A 7,027-nucleotide genomic window follows, 5' to 3' on the forward strand; every position below is an offset into this window, starting at 1 on the left:
ATTTTCGGTAGGATTCTTCCAAATCGAGATTCTTAGATAGTCTGTCCTAGGAGTCTAGACCTAAGGTTAATTGTCAAATATTTCAATGTTATTGATTAAATTATTTTCTGTGATTATATAATCCCTCAGTTTGACTCGCTCCACCCGAGGCATCAGAGCAGAGCTAGGAGGTCGTCAGAATTGTGAGTTAAAGTCATATATCTGCTTACGTGTGTCATGCTAACATTTTTATGTAATACCTCTGATTAAATAATTAATATTTTAATTATTTAGTTATTTACTGTTTATATATATTTCATTTTCTGCATTATGATTTTATTGATTTCGTGTTGACTCGGGTTGGGACAGATGTAGAACATGCCACCTGATGGGTTGCATCAGGATCGCGTGCGCACCGGTAGGAATCTGAGACAGATAGTGAAAAGGGTAAATTTTAAAAGGTAAATTTAGGACTTGCCCTGGTCGAGCATTGCTCTCTGGACGTCGGCTTATTTGGAAACTTAAGTTACCAGACTGGACTTAAGGACCCTGGTCGAGCTTCGCTCTCTCGGCGCTAGTCTTATTGGAGTAAGAGAGCTGAAAGGCTACGACTGATAGTGATAATTAAGTGACCGGACTGGAGTTAAGGACCCTGGTCGAGCTTCGCTCTCTGGGCCCCAGTTTTGTTAGAATGAGAGTTTCGAGATGTTAGTGTTGGGATTAGGGTTCTGTTGAGGTACTCCATCCCGTGGTATGAAATAAAAATTTATTTTATTTATCTTGTAGAAGCATAGCATGACATGTATTTTTATTTTAAATTAAGTAAATACTTTATTGAAGTGTTTATGTTTGTTTTTGGGATATATGATTTTAACTCACTCTCGAGACTGACAGTCTCAATTTCACTGTTTTTCAGGTGATTGTTAGTCTTCCCGCAGTTCTTATCTAGCAACCCGACTCCTTCATCATCGGGTTGATGTAATTGATTTTGGTATTTTTTGACTTGTAAAATTTTAGATTCTCCGCAGTAGAAATTCTTAGGCTCATCAGTTTGTAATTTTATATAAATTCAAGTCTAGCCTAATTATGCTGGCGGATCGAATTTAATTTATAGTACCCGCTGATATAAGATTAATTGCGGAAAAAGTGCTTTGGATTGAGTTCGGATTCCAATTTGATTGAGTTAGTGAATGGTCAGACTTACTACGGGATTCGTTGGCCTTATGCCTACCCATTCCCTAGTGCCAGTCACGGGCCCACAGATCGGGTCGTGACAGAATATATAGCTACATTTTATTATATTATCAGCTTATAATCTTAAGTCGGCCTACCACTAATTGTGATATAATTGGTATTAATAATTCGGATTTATTTATACTACTAGGTAATTATTCGCTGTATGGCGATTTAATTTTAATGTCAATAAAAATTAAAAAAATACTACAATTAAATTTAATAATACCATATCATAAAAATTTAGCAAAAGTATTTTAAAAAATTAATTGACTATATAGCTAGCTAGCTAACTAACTAATGATTCAACCTCCCTTCGGAACACCTTCTTTAAGAGTGAAAGTCCTAAAGTCGGAAATCACTCTCTATCCAAAGTTAGGAGCTTTTTTACCTCTAAAGGTGCGAAGTGATGAAACTTATCCCAATAGACAAGCCATAATACAAATTAAAGGAATAACAGGCAATCGGAGATCGCACAATACCGGGTAAATTTCGCATCATAACGGGTATAAGCTATTTACTATATATCTAATTTCTATCAATTCTAGGATATAGAAACCTTGATCGAAAGCAGCTCTTCCACTCATCTCATTAGAAAGAAAACCTCTTCCCTACAAGGAGACAGATGCCTTATCATCCCTATACCCTATATTCTACCTGAGAACTAGGGCTATGTCTTCAATGTCGGTCTTACAAGTGATAGAAGTACCTTACTAATTTCCACTATTAATGGTCAATCAGGGATCATCCGCCCTATTGCTACTTCCTCTATCCGACACAAGAAAAGGAATTTTCCACATCCCTTCCTATATGACAGATAAGAAAGCGAGTCAATTGTGCTTACGATCACCACCCCTCTCCTAATTCTCTATCAAGTGCTCTATCAGAGCGAGGATAAGTAATACAAAAAGTGGTACGTGAGTAAACCCAGCAAGCTACTGCCAAAAGAGGATGACGACAAGAGCTCTAAATAGATTCAAATTTTAAATAGGAAGGGGAACGGGTGCATATTCTCTCCTTTGTAGTGAGAGGCGGGAAGCATATATATATATATATATTATGTTGAGTTTTTTATTGGATATATAAACATGTTATATCTTTTTAAAATCTTCAAATTCATTCACTAATAAAAATTTATTCTCTTTTTATATGATTCAATAATTACATTATGAAAATAAAAATTAAAAATTTTAAAAAAAATAACCAAAATTTGAAATTATAAAAAGTAATTTGAAAAAAGAATTATAAGATAATTAATATTAATAATTAAGTTGTTTTATGTTGTAATACAATACATTAAAAAAATTATCTAAAGTGGTTATGAAAAAAATTTAAAAAGGTGGAGAAAAAGTGGAATAATTATATATTATAAATAAGGTGTTAAAGTTGTAATATAATATTTTATATAAAATAGTAAAAATAATATTAAAATGATGAATTCTCTAAGAATTAAGAAAAATAGCTTAGGATTTATATAGTATGCCATGTAGGAGAGAGAAAATAATGTTAAAAAATAAAAAATTTAAAAAAATAACTAAAAGTTAAAATTATAAAAAATAATTTGAAAAAAAATTATAAGATAATTAAAAAAATAATTAAGTTGTTTTATGTTGCAATAAAATACTTTTAAAAAATTATCTAAAGTGAAAGTTATGAAAAAAAATTCAAAAAGGTGGAAAAAAGATGAAATAATTATATATCATAATTAATATGTTAAAGTTGTAATATAATACTTCATATAAAATAGTAAAAATAATATTAAAATGATTAATTCTCTAAGAATTAAGAAAAATAGCATAGGATTCATATGGTATACCATGTAGGAGAGAGAAAATAATGTTAATATATATAGATTTAAAAACTTAGAAGTTTCATTGTACATTTTAGAGAGACATAAGGTTTTATTTGAGAAAAAAATAATTATTTAATAGAAAAGGAGTCAATTTAAGTCCTGAAATTATATTCAAAGATCAAATAAATTTAATTTAAATTTTTCAACAAATAGCTTTTTAAATTTATGTTCAAGGGTCAAATACTTCTAATTAAATTTATGTTCAACAAATAACCTTTTGAACTTGCATGTAAAGATCAAATATGATGTCTCTAAGTTAGTAGTCGCAAGTCCACGAACCGTTCCTATAATAAAGGGTAAGTTCACCATGAGACCACTAATTATAAAGACTAATTATCAATACAAAATAATAAAAGTAAATATAAACACTCTAAACTAGTATTTTTGAGAGAATAATATTCATAAAGTAAATTAAATAAACTATAAAGTAAATATGCAATGACGTGATGTATGAAAATTATATACTAAATATAGTATTTAGCCTAACCATTTACTTAGTAATCCCCTTATTTTACTTTAAGCCTAGATCTAATGAAGGAGATAGTGATATGTCTTTTTCTTTAGTCACTCAAACTAATGATGCAACTAAAGTTTCTTATACCTACATAGATTGAAGCAAAGTCGGTGTCTCTAATACATTCAAGCTAAATATGTTCATAACAATTACTATTGCTAAATTAATATGATTGTTAACTAACAATAATAACTAAAACTAATAAAGATATGAAGGTAAAGAAATTATTCATTAAATAAATAAATAACAAGATTCATACAAAAGTAAAAAGACTAAACTAAATACTTATGAAAACTAGCCTAACATATTTAACCCAATGATCATAGTATTAAATAGAAAGACATACAATAATAAAGTAAAAGCTCCCTCTAGATTCAGAATTTCTTCAAGTAGGAAGATGATTGGTCCTCACTCTCCACTTATTGAAAAGCTCCTTAGATTTTAAAAAGAGTAATGAAAACTAAACTAAAGTGTTTATGGAAGAATTATGGAGAAAATAATGGTGGACAGATGTAGAGAGCAGATTGGAGAAAACTCTCCTCCTCCTAGAATTAGGTCCGTAGAGATATATATAAAGAAGAGTCCTCCTCTAAGTAAGTCTCCCTAGAGATAACTATACCAATATAAGTCTCTCTAATAGATAAGAATATACATATCCTTATCTCCACCAAATACTATTACATAAATAACTCTTAATATAAATCCTAATAATTATACAAAATGACTAAAATGTCCCTTGGATCTTGTAATTATTGGCCAAGCCTTGCAAATAGCAGTCTATATGTCTTAATCTTGGGCCTTGATACGAACATGTCCAATTAAACTTCTTTTTAAGTATTTAGCTCCATATTTTACTCTCTTGGTTAATATTACCTAAAAGTAGACAGTTAAGCTAGTGATGTAAACACCCATAGTTTCACCATATTATATATAGAAACCATATTATTAAAGCTCTAAAATATCCTAAATATTTATATATAATTTGGACCTATCAAATACTCCCACACTTAAACCTTTACTTATCCTCAAGCAAATAGCAACTGACAATTAACTTTTGCAAAAATTATGAAGAACATTCACACTCAACTTCAAGATATTACTCAAATGAATCTCACTAATGCAAAGATCATGTCAACCCAAGAACACTTGAATCCTAATACTTTTATTTAAAAATATAAACTTAATCATTGTTAATAAAAAGACTCAAGCATCCAATCATTCACATCAGTTTCACAACAAATAGTCCAACTCATCTTCAAAGGATACAACTATAATGCATAATCCAAATTATCATATAACCTTATTCAAAAAGATAAAACCTTCATTCATAACAAGAGATCAATAGATATTTATACATTTTTTATATCACTTACTTTTGAAGCTCTTATACTTTTCTTTTTCTTTTCTTTACACCCCTTGGATTTTAATTTTTGATACTTGGGGTATTTGTTTCTTTCTTGAGATATTATGTCTTTTTATGCAAATACAAATATGGGTGATGAATGTACCTAGTTACTCAACAAAACATACATCAAGATGCTTTGCATACTCATAATCTCAATTGTCTTTTTATGCGAAAATCGATATTAGTTATGAAGATGGTCGATCACTAAGCAACTAAAATTAATGGAATAGAATTATTAAACATAGAGCTTTAAACTTGCCCGTATCATATCTCACAGACTTAAGCAAGCCAATTTAATAACAAGAAAATCATAATCTAAATCATACACTTCTAATTATACCCAACTCAAATTTGCCAAACTACTCATCATGTCCATATGAAAAAGATGAATACTTAATTATTTAAGAGCAAATAACTCATGAGTTCACATTATACATGTTAAAAACTAATTAAAAAGTTCAAGAATCTTAACATAATATTATTTTTTCATCGACTCCTATATAGAATAATAAGCTGAGTAGAAAAATGTTAGAATTTTACAAAAATTTATCAGAGTTGCTAATTCTCATGGCACAACATATAAAGTTTAATTGATTAAATATTCTATTTTCCTCCCCCACACTTAAATTTGACATTGTCCTTAATGTCATTGCATATATAAAAATAAAGATCAAGAAGAGGAAAAAAAATAGAAAACTCCCCTAGAGGTTTGCAATGCATAGTAAGTCATGAACTTGAATCCCAATCTCCACTATCTAAACCTTTTAGTTTTCAAATTAAAATATTTAATTTGAAGTTAAAATTGGCCAAGGAATTGGTGGAGTCGCGCCTTCCGCGTCTGTCAGCTCCACCGCAAGCTCGCAGCATCAGTGCCGGTGTCGTTGTTGCGCACCTCGCAGGTGCTTTCGCTGCGTGTGGTCTGCGACCTGGTGGCTGGCAACCTTGTGCATGCTACCGCGGCTATCTTCTTCATGGCTTCAGTCGCAACTTGCAGGTGGCGTCCTACTATGGTTCACCTACGACTCGCGGCCACTCTGCGACCACACTATTATTGGTGCTGCCATGATTGCCTCCCTCGTGGAGAGTCTCGCGGCTGGCGCTGCTACTGCTTCACTACTAAGAGCCCGTGACTTTGCTGCCGCAACGTGACTCGCTCAAAAAGTAATTTTTTAAAAGGGGTTTAATTGGTTCACATAGAGAAATATTGCCTTTTGAGAATCGAAGAACGTAGGAATGCTTACTTTTCCTTCATAGGCCTACAAAGTAAACATAAAACACTAAAGTTTAAAAATAAAAGAAAATATAAATGCATATAAATACAATTACTACTTTATTATATATAGCTAGACATTCCTGATTATGCTCATGGTAGGCGTTCATCTACGCACTCCACCTCTTGGTCATAAGCTGATGGTTGCTAAGTCAAGCTAGACTACGACCTAAGACACTGTACCTATCAATGGAGTATAGCTAACGACGAGTACCAAGTGTCAAATTCCCCAAAGAACGTGTGAACCTAAACCTACTCAATCTTTTCTGTTATCTAATCTTAAAAATGGCATTGAATGCTAAATATGAAATGAACTAAAGCTACTCTAATTGTTATCTAACTACGGCAACTAGGGAAGGATTAATTCAAGTTAAGGAATAACCCCTTGGGAATTCTTGTCTCTAGGGAATAGAAACTAAAGGTGGAATTAATTGATTGAATTCAATTTCCATGGGAAAATCTCTACGCAATTAACGCCTTTCTCAAGGACACTAACATCTTAACTTAGATTAATTAGGTTGAAATCTCTTCCTAACTCTAATTATCCAAATTAGCATTATGTACCATTTAACACTATTGAGAGTTGTTAATTCTCAATCCGGTAGAACGAACACCCTATCTCTAGGCGAATTCAATTCTAGGTTGCAAAGGACAATCCAAACCTAAACGTCTTTCTCAAGAACATTCAAATTTCAAAAATCATTCAACAAGATATGAAGAACAAATCAATAAGCACTTCTATTGCAAACCAATATTGACATGCAATACATTCAA

Source organism: Ricinus communis, chromosome 1 (genome assembly GCF_019578655.1).
Source record: "Ricinus communis isolate WT05 ecotype wild-type chromosome 1, ASM1957865v1, whole genome shotgun sequence".
Taxonomy (NCBI): Eukaryota; Viridiplantae; Streptophyta; class Magnoliopsida; order Malpighiales; family Euphorbiaceae; genus Ricinus; species Ricinus communis.